The 13,286-nt window shown below is 39.0% G+C and overlaps 1 protein-coding gene across 2 annotated transcripts in view; it reads left to right on the forward strand.

The window, feature by feature from the left end:
- Positions 1–2,643: 2,643 nt before the first annotated feature.
- Positions 2,644–13,286, forward strand: part of FBXL7 (F-box and leucine rich repeat protein 7) — a 157,116-nt gene continuing 146,473 nt past the window's right edge. Inside the window, exons 1-2 of one of the 2 annotated variants that reach the window (XM_074146720.1) lie at positions 2,644–2,659; positions 11,123–11,212. The gene's annotated coding sequence lies outside the window, so the exon portion shown is untranslated. Of the gene's footprint in view, positions 2,660–11,122; positions 11,213–13,286 lie in introns of those variants that run through there. The other variant, XM_074146719.1, reaches the window with a different exon arrangement.

A 13,286-nucleotide genomic window follows, 5' to 3' on the forward strand; every position in this document is an offset into this window, starting at 1 on the left:
AGAGTACTTTGTTTCTATGCCGTCTTGATAAAGGTATTTCACTTCCTCACCTCTTTACCATTGGCTCTGTCTTAACCAGCTGTCAACATTCAAACTGGAAATTTGGGGGCTATTGCAAGGTTGGTGATTGTGGTGTTACTATGTGTTATGCCAAAAGAGCTGCTCCTCCAGCACTGCTGCAGCAGCCACCTCCAGCTGTGGGTTCCTTCTGCTTCCGCTGTACCTGGTTTAGTAGTCATGCTGTTATAGGAAGAATCTGTTTAGTTTGCTCATCCAGCTCAGGACTAAGATAGAGGAAAAAGGAATTACTTTTTAAATCAGATTCAGCAATCTATGATATATCTTGTTATGCCAATTTAGTGTCAGACCAGGAAAGTAGGACACCTTTAGTAGAAACTTCCATGGGAATATTTTCAGCCTGGTACCCAAACTTTGTTAGATTTTGGATAATAGCATAAAAAGTAGGCTGTAGGAATGATGATACCATGGGAGGAGTCTTGGAGATCTATTACCTGACTTAAGCATATGCAGAAGCTCCTATATGGGTGGAAAGACTTCTATAAAAATCTAGGCTTCAGTCAAGCTTGATAGATGTCATACCAACTGCTTTCACGCTCTGTGTTGCTGCTGTGCTTGTTTTGGTAAATTGAAGAATTTGCCTTCACATGTCAACCTTTCCCAAGCGATGCTCCGCAAAGTACTCATGCTAAGAACCAAGTCCACAAGGGAGGCTAAGAGCAGGGACCAGTGAAAGTTTAGCCAGCCAGGGAAAGGTCTGGTGAAGTTAACAAACAGTAGTGTGCAGTAAGATTTCAGTAGAAGAGATAAAAGTCAGCTATTGAAAATGGGTTGAGAGCTGGGAAGTAGATTGGGACCGAGACTTGCTTTGGATCCTCCTCACAGATGAGCAAGTAGAGTTATGCAGCCATGCTTACTGGGTAGCCTTGCTTTTAGACTTCCTTTTGGATGGAGAAATAAGGCATGACTGGGGACTAAACACTGTATTCAAGAAAAGGTTCTGTGTGCCATAGTTACATCTTTAATTGCTGACTAAAACTCCATGTGTGAGATTGATGATGTCTTATAAGCAGGGTAGCTGGGCCTTGATGCCAGAACATTCACAGCTGCTTTTGACTGTGAACGTAGTGCATCTGCTCATGCAGCACTGATAGGCACTTTGCATTTTAGTGTACACATTGGATGCAGTTCTAATAAATGGATGAAAATTATCATTGAGAATATCGTAACTCTTGTGCTTCAGGTGAAATGAGCATTAAAATTGATAGTGCGAGTTTAATATTAACCTTTTGTGTTCAAATGCTGGGACTACTTGTGAAAATCTAACTACAGATTTTAACTGTTAATAGTATTGTCATGGAAGACAAACATATATTTGGTGGTTTTGATTTTGGACTTCTGGACAGCATGTTACTACTTAATAAAACTCAGACCTATACCAAATGCCTGATGCATTCCAGCGCAACAGTGGGTTCTGCACCCACTTCAGAATCTATACGGGAGTTCAACCTCTCAGGCTACAGCCATCCACTGGTATGTCTCCTGTGGTAATGTGCAAATGAAGGCTACTAATTTATGTTTCGTATTGAACTGCATAGCCATTGCCTTTTCTGAATGCAAGGGATTAGAATTTCATTTAAATTTTGGTGGATTTAGGGAGAAACAAATTTGAAGCAGCCATCACTGGAGAACCTGGCAATGAAGTGACATTCTCAAAGATAGTATAAAGCCAAAAAAGGGATTTTGTTTTGTTCTGACTCAATTATGTTTATACTTTCTCGTGTTGGTTTAATAATTATTTTCAGCTGTTGGATTAAAATAGTAGAGTTAAGGTTAGGTAGTATGTACTAAGGAAGCATTGTTTCTAACTAAACTTTAGAACAGAATATCTTGAGTAAATAGCTTTCTTAAAACACGTTGGTGATTGGAAGACAGTGTGTAATGAAAAGCCCAATACTGAATGAATGTAAGAGTTTCTAAGAAAATTCTGTGATTGGTAGGATGGCCAAAGTTTTATTCCCCTGTTTTTGCGGCAAAGTAGAAGGCTACAGAGTAGGAACCATTTTTGGAGTAGAGGCTGAGCCATTTCAATGGAAGATAGTATTTTAAGACTCAGTCATGAGACACGCTAGTCCTGTTAACTAATAAAAAGAGGATGTTAGAGATTTCTCGTCTTGTTTTCTCACTTTGAGTTCAAGTAAGAAATGTACTTGCGTTCTTTCCTTCTCAGGCAGTATTACTTAAATAATATTTACCTCCTAGACTAAATTATTCACGGGCTGTTACCAGTGTTTGAAATGTAGAACTTAATGCTTGGAGCGGGTGCAAAGTTTGGCTGCAAATTAGCATTGCCTTCTGGCACACAGACTGCTTCGTAGACCTCAAAGAGGCTTTGCATCAGAGTAGTTTATGACACATTATTACTTCTTTATAAACTCAGTAGTGGTGTGTGCTGTTCATCACTTTGTACAGTGAAATGCTTTTATAAGCAGAGATGTACTATCTTCAAAAATGATCATGATTTTAATAGTCCCATTTAGCAGCTGTTGGTTCACAAGCCTCGTTACTGAGTGTTGAAATTCTCTAGAAAAGTGATCAATATTATCAACTGTTACACGGCAGAGGTATGGGAGTGAGACAGGTTGCTTGAAAAAACTGAAATATGTGCCCTGCCCCTTTTTAGTCATTAGATTAGATGAGTCCACTTGAAGACTTTATTTAATGAAGTCTTTAGCCATTCTGAAATAATAGTGAGTTATTTGGCACAAAGATGTGAGTTAAGGCTGTCCCAACTACAAACCCGGTACATCAAATCTGTTTCCAGCACGGCAAAGTAAGTACAAACTGGGTCTACATGGACAATCTTACTTAAGATTTACATTTTTAATCCAGCCTTTCTGAGTAGGCTTGCCTTGCTAGTATTAAACATCATTCTGCTAAGCAGTCCTGAAAAATTCAATCTCAGCCGTGGATTTTTATGTCAGCTTTTCAAATGTTTTGCAGTATAGTGGATAAACCATTGTGTCTTGCTAGCTGCAGAACTTTCACAGTCATATATTTATGTCAGAATTAAGCCAAGCCTTACTGCCCTCGCTATTACAGCTTCACTCTGCAAGCGGCTTGTTGAACCTTATTGTGGTTCAGCCCCGTGTGAGGGGCTCAGCTGTGCCCTGTGGTGGGGCCATTGGAGCCAGCTGGAACCAGGCCATACGGGGCCGCCCGGCAGCACCCACCACCAACACCGGGGCAACCCACAACAAGTACGAACTCCTAAAAGATATTAAAAATGAGTAAGCTGATTGACTCCCTAGAAGAGATACTTTAGGCATACTCATTATGTTCTGTTAGCGTTTGCAGGAGGTTTTGTTAGCATGCTGTGACACTTGGAAAGGTGAGGAAGACAGTGGCTGGAAGAACGACAATGAAGGACAAACTGGCCTATGCGGCCTGAGTTGAAGTTTAGCTTAAAACTTACAGAAATGCTGCAAAACTAAGTATACTATTTCATAGCTAATTTATGCCATCTTTCAAATTAAGAGATGCTGGAAGTTGGAGTTACGATTTAAAAATAAAAAATAATGTAAAAATTTGTGTAGAGAATGCATTCTGAAATATTTTAAGAAACATTGTCCCGAAACAATGTTTCTTAAGAAACATTAAGAAACATATCTAGAAACTCTTCAATCTTCAGTAGGCTTCCTGTGAACCATTCAGCTTATTTCCTTTCCTTGGGATTGGAGTTTGTGCAGATTATTGTTTGTTTTATCATATCCTGACAAATGTTGGGTGGAATGAAATTTGTAGCCTGTGTGTATTATGTTGACATGTGTTTTATTTGATTTGAAAAAGAAAAAAAAAAAAATCACTTGAGAACCCTACTCCCAAGATTCTAGGGCAGAAGGAAAACATGGACTTTTAAATTAACCTGTAACATGCTGAAAGCAGTTCAATGAATGACAATGCTTGTAGGTAGATAACTTCAATGTTAAATCAGTGGTAGTTTGCTCAGCAGTTAAGAGTTAATAAAAGGAAACCAGTTTTATGACGTATAATTTCCATTGGTAGAAATGTGAAGTCCAGGGAGAATGATTGTCCACAGTGTGTAGTCCAACTTGTGCTTTTACTTTGGATAAATGAATTGATATATTGCACCTTTAAAGGATGCCATATATCCTCAAAGCCTAAGTATGACAGTGGGCTGCTGATTTCCATGGGAATACTTAGAAACGTACTAGGGGTCTGCGGTCTCTGGAGGTGCAGATTGTAAAGGGACACGTTTGAGGTTTTGGAGACTTGGACCAGCATAATGTGTGTCATGGAAACAGGAGAAGGGAAAGAGCTTTTTCTTTCCTCTTGCATGATCTCTGATGCTTTGAGGTTTGGATTTTCTCTTTTCTGGAACTCTTCTTGATGTAGTTGGCATGTATTTGATTAAAAAAAAAAAATCTTGTCTGAAGATATAAAAGAGAAAGTAATGATCATCTGGTAGAAAAGCCATATGTATATGCCCTCTCATGTTGAGAAGTTAAGTTTGACTAATGTAAATTTGTATAAGAATTGATGGCTTAAGTAGAAAAATTTTTCAGACCTTGCAATATAATGCTTTTGGACAATTAAAAAGATTAATAGCTCCTATTATTCTGGACTTTACTGCTTTTTGCTCTTCTTGCTGAATTACTATGTTTTGGTTTTCTGTTTTGGCATTTTGGGTAATGTTTCACTTCAGCACAGCAAACAGTGGATTTGGCCCTGCTGTACATTTAACTCCTGAGGTAACTATCACTGCCTGCTGAAGGCAGGTATCACTGGATTAAACTTGATGTTGAGACTAATACTGCTGTTATTTTCCAGGGTGGCATATTAGAAGTCAGCCTGCTTGATGAGATCTTAGAAGTGTGTGTAAATGCCTGTACATCAGAATGCAAGAGCCAATGTGCTGTGGAAAAAAAACTAAAAAAAACACCAAAAAAATCCAAAACCAAACCAACGAACAAACAACAACAACCCCTCCTAAACAAATAAAAAACCCTAGTAAAACTATTCTAGAGCAGAGTGAAAGGGACTCACTGCCAGAACACACCTTCATCTATCACATGGGTCAACGCATAGTGTATCATGTATCTTATGACTTGCATCACATAATTCAAGCAACCTGTGTTTATGCTGGCTGGATGTGCAGTAACAATGAGGAAAATAACACAATGCAACAGAAGAGGTGGCAGCCACGCAGTCAGAAACACTGTCTGTAATATGGCAGCTTTGCATGTATACTTCTGAAAATGGTTTTTCAGACTTGGACAATCATAGACTGTACTTTTCAGGGTAATATTAAACTGCATTGCTTCTGTCCTGACTGACTTGTGATGTCTTTGACACTTCTCAGCAGTGAGTGTGACTGGCAGAATCCAAAGTTTGCTTTTTACGCGTTCATGCTGCTTCCTTTCCAGTGTTTATCAGATGCTTCCATTTGGCCAAGATGCCTTGTGTGTGTTTAGCCTTACTTCTGTCCCGCAGGTTTTTAACAGCCTGAAATGCACTGATAGAGGTGTTTGGAGAAATACTGCTCTAATCAGTATGCTTTTGGAAAAAAAGATTATAAGTAGCTATACAAGCAGCTGGGAAAAAAGTAGCAATATTGAAATATGCATTAAGACCACCCAGTTCCATGCACAACCTTCTAATAACCTTTCATTGGATAGTCTGTAGCATCTCTTTATTAATATAGGTATTCGTAGTGATAGCAAAACTGAAGATGCAAACACTTTTATAAAACAAACCAACCTGATGTTTTAGTCAGTATAACCATCTGTGATGGAAAGAAAATGGAACACATTATTTTAATTGTCATGACTGAAAAAGAGACCAGATAGATTTAATACGGCTATTGAGTGCAAAGACATCTATGACTAAAAAAAATTCCTTGGGCTACAAAGAGCTGGAGGCAGAGACAGCATTCAGGGGAAGTATCTGTTACATGCTTGCCTTATTCTGATTTTCTTTCCAGCAGGATCAAAATAAAATGTGTAGGAAATAGCTACACATTAGGTTAGATGGCTGGAGTCTTGTTCCTATGACTATTGTAAGGTTTTGGCACTAGTATATGGAAAAAAATATCCATACTCTTGCTTCTTCAGAAGCAGGTCGGAGACATGATTTGAATTGCAACTGTGTAGCTGTGTGATTCTTTGCAGGTGTGGTGAAGTCCATGCTACCTTCACTCCTGGTGTGAATTATGTTGTATTGTAGGAAGATAGCTTTCTTCCACCATATCTACCTACTACCATAGTGCAGTTTGCTTTCTTTTGGATTGCAGCTTCTGGCTTTGAAATAAAAAAAACTGTTGAATATATGAAGGAAACTCTAGACAATAGCAAGCCAAGCTAGAGAAACACTTGGCAGGCCTTTTATTTGTTTAAGCAGAGGATCAAATACAGTCATTACTTCTGTAGTCATTGCAATATTCCCCTCTGTTTGATCCTTCTAGTTGTCATTGGTTTAGAACCCCTGTCAGGTTGTATTTAATTGCTATGACTTTCTCAGCGCACTTTTTGAGTTAGAGAGATGAACTGATCTCTGAAGACCAGTATTATGCTACACATCAATTTTCCTATGGCATTAGGGAAATCATCAGTTTTTGAATTTACATGGCATGTTAGGCACAGGGTGCCCTGAGAAAAGCACTGCAGAAGAACCCTGCCTCTGGTGAGCTCAGATGAGTGTGAGATACCCGGCAATTCATGCTCCTTGGTGAACGTTTGCCAGCACCAGTCCCGTTACTAAACCATAATTTGCCTCTTTCCTTTGCCTTGCAACACACTTCCTGAAAGTAGTATGTGGGCACCAAACACACAACATGGCAAAAGGCTTCTCTGTCAAGTCAGGTGTTTTCTGACTTGAGGACTAGGTGGTGTCTCTTCTAACGTGGAACTTATGCTTAAAACATTTTTATTGAAGTGTTTCCTACAGTTTCAGACCCTTCTTGCTATGGTTTTCAGAGAATGAACCCTGGATGATAGGCCTGCTTTCTTTCATGTCGTTCTAGTTTTGGGTATTTAACTTAGCATACGTTAAGGATCATAGAAGGTGCCTACTGCTCTTGCTGTTATTCATTACTAGTGCAGCTGTCTGCAGATCTTTCTTAAAGAGCTTGGTTGAGATAAGCTGTCTAAGGGAAAAAAGGCAACATCTTTGGGAGCTTTTTTGCAGCTATTTTTGGTATGTATTTGTTGCGTAAATAAGTTTGTGGTGATTTGCATAGTGATATCTAATACCTTGCTATTAAGTTACTATTTTTAAAGGTAAAAAATAAAGGTGTGGTAAAAACTGACTTACTCAGTTGGAAAGGTATTTGTGTAATGAATTTTCTTAGAAGTGCTGAAATCACACGATGATTAACACAGTTTACTGGTCTATAAAACACTGTCCTCACAGAGGTGTCTGAATTATAAAACTATGGAGTTGCTGAAGTGGGAAGGGACCTCAATCATCTGATTCAACCTCAGTACTCAAAGCAGGGTCAACTAAAGCAGACTGTTCACGTCCACCCAAAATGCCCATTTGGGTCTTGAGTATCTCCAACAAGGCAGACTCTACAGCCTCTCTGTGCAACCTGTTCCAGTGGTTGACCATCATCACAGTAAAATAAATAAGTGAATATATCTTACGTTTAAATGTAATTACTGATATTTTGATTTGTGCCCATTACGTCTTGTCCTGTCACTGGACACCACTGAAAAGAGCCTGGCTCCCTCTTCTTCACACCCTTCCTTTAGGTAGTTACATACATTGGTAAGATCTCTCCAAGCCTTCTCTTCTCCAGGCTGAACAGTCCCAGCTCTCTCAGCCTTTCCTCTTAGGAGAGATGCTTCAGTACCTTCATCTTCATGGCCCTTCTCTGGAATTTCTTCAGTATGTGCCTACCTATTCTGTAATGGGGAGCCCAGAACTCAGCCCAGCACTCTAGATGTGTTTTGCCAGTGCTGAGCAGAGCTGGGGAAGGATCACCTCCCTCAGCCTGCTGGCTGCGTTCCTCCTAATGCTGCCCATGGTGCTGTTGTGACCTTTTTTGCCACAAGGGCCCATCACTGACTCATGTTCAACTTGATGTCCACCTAGCTTGCTAGGTCTTTCTCTGTCAAGACACTTTCTAGCTACTCAGTCCTCAGCATGCGTTGGTGCATGGGGTTATTTCTCCCCGGATGCAGGACTTGGCATTTACTTCTGTTGAGCTTACTTCCTGAGGTTCTTGGGGTTTTTTTAGCCCATTTTTCTTAGCCAGATGAGGTCCCTCTGAATGGCAGCAAGCTCTTGGTGTATTATTCATTCCTCCATGTTTTTATCCTCTAGAAACTTACTGAGGGGTGCACTCTCGCCCGTTATCAAACCCAAATTGTTTAGAGAATGCTTAGATACTCTTAGGTGTTGGCTCTTGCATGTGTACAGGAGTCTGTAATAGCCAAATCTAGCCTATTAGAGGCGAATGGCTTTGTTTTGCACTAAAAGAATAGATGTAGTGCCTGCTAGACTATTTAAAACACATTGAAAATTTACTGGAAAGTATCTCCTGCTTCCATTCCCACCCAAATGGAAAGTTTCAGAATGGACAGTGAGCAACAAGGCTTGTCTTGGGGCTGTATACACTAAGAGAAGAGACTAACTCATAAGATATTAAAAATATAATTGCAGGAAGAACTGGTATCCAACCAAAGGAGTAAATGCTATGGATTCTTTTTTATTAATTTCTAGTTTTAAATTCTCACGAGGAGTTGAAATGTCTTAAAGTTCAAGTAGATTTAAATGGTAAATATCTAGACTGGTATCTGGCATTTCAGTTTCTACAGAAGTATGCCACTGTAAATAATATCTTGCTATTCATTGGACTGGAAATCAGCACCTACAGTGGGTAAAATATTTCTGTTGTGCTCTTGGAGACTTGCTTGTATGTGGTGTAAATAGAAATATTATTGATGTTAATGTGGGAGGTATGTAGCCACAGGAAGCATTCACTTTGCAAAAACAATCTATGCCACAGATGACCAGCTAACAACTCTGCTGTTGTTTGGTATCCCTGACTTCCTTTCCCCCAAAAAGGTTTATTTTTTTTTTTTTATTTTTTTTATTTTTTAGAGGAAATCCTGTTTATTTGCTTTGAGGAAACAGTTTTTTTCCAGACAGTTCTTATTTTTTGTTTTGTTTTGGTTGTTTTTTCTTTCTATTAATCTGTTAAGAGTGCCCATACTCCTTGGAAGTTTGTTTTCTGCCTCTGCAGTTGTAGCCCTTGGTACATGAGGAGTTGCTGGTAGTGGCAATACCATCTAAATACCTTTCTTGTTGTTAATGATTTGGTTATCAGCTATTGCAGGTGTTCCGAGTTCTCTGGTCTCGTCGTGGGAAAGAACATTTTACATTTATCCTTCTCTTTTCTCATCTGCCTTTCTTCTACCACAATCCTAGCTGCCTTAGCTGGAGAGCTATTTTGGGGTAGTCATTTCTATAAAGACCACAGTCTATTACTCCAACTCATGTCACAGCTTGAGAGCAATTGAAGTGATATTCTAGAGGCACTGCTTCTTGGGTTTGCTTGACTTTTTAAAGGAATGCAAAAAGCAGTTAGTGAATCACTGAAAATACACTTTTTTTTTCTCTTCACCCCACCCAACTACTAGCCTTAGCCATCTATTTTTTTACTTCCTTCTGGCCTTTTTAATATCCTTTCACTCCACAATCATCTCTCAAATCTGAACATGTTAACTTAAGCAACTTTATGTGGAGAATGATCCTCTAGGGCTGGCTGACGGATTAAGTGGCAGTACCTTGGTTGTGAAGCAACCTACGTTTGCACATTCTCCAGTCGTTTCCCATTAAAACTTAAATCCTTGTTCTGTTGTGGCACCTTTAAAAAGCAGACCTCCTCCTTACATCTCAATGTTATGAAAACCAGGCATGCTGTAACCCAGACCCCCAAGGAATGCTTGATTGAAATAACAGATCAGAAAAGTCTCTTACTAACATTCCTGTGATTATAAGTTTATTCAAGTGACAGAAACATGGTCTCAGCTAGCTTTCTGCATACAGCCTAATTTTGGTCCAAAAACTAACATAGTTTTTAAAGACTTCATGGATGCAGTGTTTGTGAGGGTAGATAACTTCTTAAAATGCAACTGTATTCATTACCTTGCCTCTCTCTAGAATTATCTCACTAACTGCTGATTGAGCGGTTGGTCTGGTTCCTGGTGTGGAGCGGAGTGTATTCCATCTTAGTAGTTACTGAGATTGAGTAGAGTGAGGGAAGGGAAAGATAAATTACTCATTCTTAGAACCTCACGGGTAAACAAAGAGACAACTTCGGGTTTGCACCCTCTGCTCTTCTGTGGTATCTTTCTGAGCTAATTTTTTCTTTGGATTTCTTCTGCTGGTAACTTGTACCTGGTTTAACATCCCAAAAATAGGTAGGAAATGCAAGAAAAGATCTTAATAAAGAAAATAAGAGAAGAAACATACATTGGTTATGATTTACAGTTAAAAAACAAAAAGTGAAGAACAACAACAGTAGAAGTTAGGTTTTTAAAATGGTGTATTACATGAAGCAGTGAGCATGGTGTAGGACGAAACAACAGATATCTGTCTTTTGTTTTTATGTGACAAAGTGACTTGAATACATGTTGTGAACACATAAAACAGAAATTTAAACTCATTTAACACATTTTGAATTTAACCTTTCATGCTGATGAGGATCAGCATCTATTTGTCCTGATCTGTATTAGATGTATTTGAATGAGAAAACTGATCATGGGAAGTTCTTCTAATGTTGTTAATCACAAACTTTTAATTTACAATAGAGCTTAGCAAATACATAATGAGAGCCCCTGTGACACATAAGGCTGATTGCAGCCTTAGTACAAGTAAAGATGTACATGCTATAAGTTATAATGCAGTTAACTCCTACTCTAGTACGTACAAAATTAACATCAGCTACTTTAAACTTAGTTTAAAGCTTCCTGGAATTGTTCCAGATTCTGATATGGAAGGTCTTTCTGTTTCCCTGTTGATACTCATGTTTGTTCTCTCTCCCTCCCACTCTCTCCACCTCTTTCTCCCTTTGCAGGCAAGGGCAGCTCAAGCATCTCATCCGACGTGAGTTCAAGTACAGATCACACGCCCACCAAAGCCCAGAAGAATGCAGCTACCAGTGAAGGTAGGCAGCTGGTACTCATTACTCAGGTCAGGTCCCCCAGCATAATCCTAGCTATTTTCAGAAAAGGATCCCCTCCTCCTCATTCCTTCTGTGTACAGTACCATCATACTAGAAATTAAAAAACAATTCTGCTTCCTGTTTGCAGTTTCCACTCCTACCTGCTGTAGTTTCTGATTTAAGTTTGTGACAAAGCTTTTAAGATTCTTCTGCAGAACAGAAATGTAGAGGGTTTTGAGTAATTTTGCATGTTACTTTTTTAGCAAAGGCTTTTATACTGAAGGTATGACGCGATCAGATTTTGAACTTATTTTTGAAGAATATGCTTTATGGAAGATTTTTTGGCATATGTTCTAGGTTAAATCTCAGCCTCTTATTTTCATACTGTAAATACCATGAAAATGTGAGTTGTTTGTGCCAGGTTTTCAAAAGTGTAGCTATGGACATGATGAGCTGACAACTTAATTAGATCAATGTGTCTTACCTGCAGTTATTGGAGTATGGGATCATCTGGGATTTTTAATGTCAGGGGAAGGAGATGTTTTGTGTGCCAGTATTAACACAATGTAGTACTAACTGGCCTATGAACAGAGAAATGCTGATCCTTTCTTGCTGCCTTATATGTGAGTAGATGTGCTCTGTTAAACGAAAGTATATTTGCCCTGTATTTTACAAGAGTGTCTTCGAGGGCTTGAGAGGAAATCATTTGATCTATATGTAGTTCAATGATGTAAGCTGAAAGAATTTTTTTTTAATAATAGATTTATGTGCCTTAACTAGCATTTCTGCTCAGCTCTGTCACATTGATTGTACTCTGTAATTGTCAATTAATAATTCTGATTTCTTAAACTTCTGTCATCACAAATTAGGTTACAAGCTCTCGGTCTGGCTTTAGTTCTTATGGTTAAAAGAAATCATAGACTTTGAGTAGCTCTAGTTTGGCAAGTCTGACTATGACTTTAGAATCTGTAGAGTAAAAGCAGTTCATGTAAGTAATAAATGACCATATAAATCACAAGAGTTTATTGTTAGGCATGCATAATCCCAAATCAAGAATGAAGATCTGGCACCTGTAAGTTATCAGAGGGACTGGTTTAGAATCTCTGCTTTTTAGTCTGGGCAAAAAATTTAACAATAAATGAATACATGGTAAAGAACATTAAGTTGAATAGTAGACCATGTTTCTCTAAGCCTTAGATTCAAAAGTTTTTAAATACCTGAAGGAGGTGAATTGGCAAGACATGAAATAAATTTAGGAAATGTATAAAAGCATTTTAACTTTTCTGTATGACAGCCGGGGGGGGAAAAAAACCCCAAAAACCCAACAAACCACAAAGGAATAGTGTAAACTCTGAAGTTAGTACTTAACATTTGCTTTAAATTTCTGTTTTACTTCAGTTAGTAAAGGATGGGCTTTTTTCCTTATTTTCAAATCAGATAATGCAAAATAATCCTTTACTAATGTCTAAGATTTATGTTCTTAATTTAACTCATTATAGAGCCAGTGAATACCAATGTTGACCCTGAAATCTTCACCACTGGTTTGCAGCCGATTGATTCATTAGTGAGGGATGCTTAAATGCAGGCCAGCAGAGGCTGTAGTAAAGATAGGTTTTTATGAGCTCTTGTGCAGATTCAGAAAGAGTTCGGAAAGTGGAGTTGTATATTCTATACTTGGAGGCAATTTCATATGTGAGGCTAGTTTTCCTGTGCCCTAGAAGAGTGTGATTTGACAAACACGTACTTTATAGATTCATAGATTCATACATTGGTCCAGGCCGGAAGGGACCTCCAAAGGTCATCTAGTCCAACCTCCCCGCAGTCAGCAGGGACACCCCCAACTAGACCAGGTTGCCCAGGGCCTCGTCGAGCTTCACCTTGAATATCTCAAGGGAAGGGGCCTCAACCACCTTCCTGGGCAACCTGTTCCAGTGTTCCACCACCCTCATGGTAAAGAACTTTTTCCTAATATCCAATCTAAATCTCCCCTTCTCCAACTTAAAACCATTGCCCCTCGTCCTGTCACTGCAGGCCTTTGTAAACAGACCCTCCCCAGCCTTCCTGTAGGCCCCCCTCA

Source organism: Numenius arquata, chromosome 4, assembly GCF_964106895.1.
Source record: "Numenius arquata chromosome 4, bNumArq3.hap1.1, whole genome shotgun sequence".
NCBI classification, from domain to species: Eukaryota; Metazoa; Chordata; class Aves; order Charadriiformes; family Scolopacidae; genus Numenius; species Numenius arquata.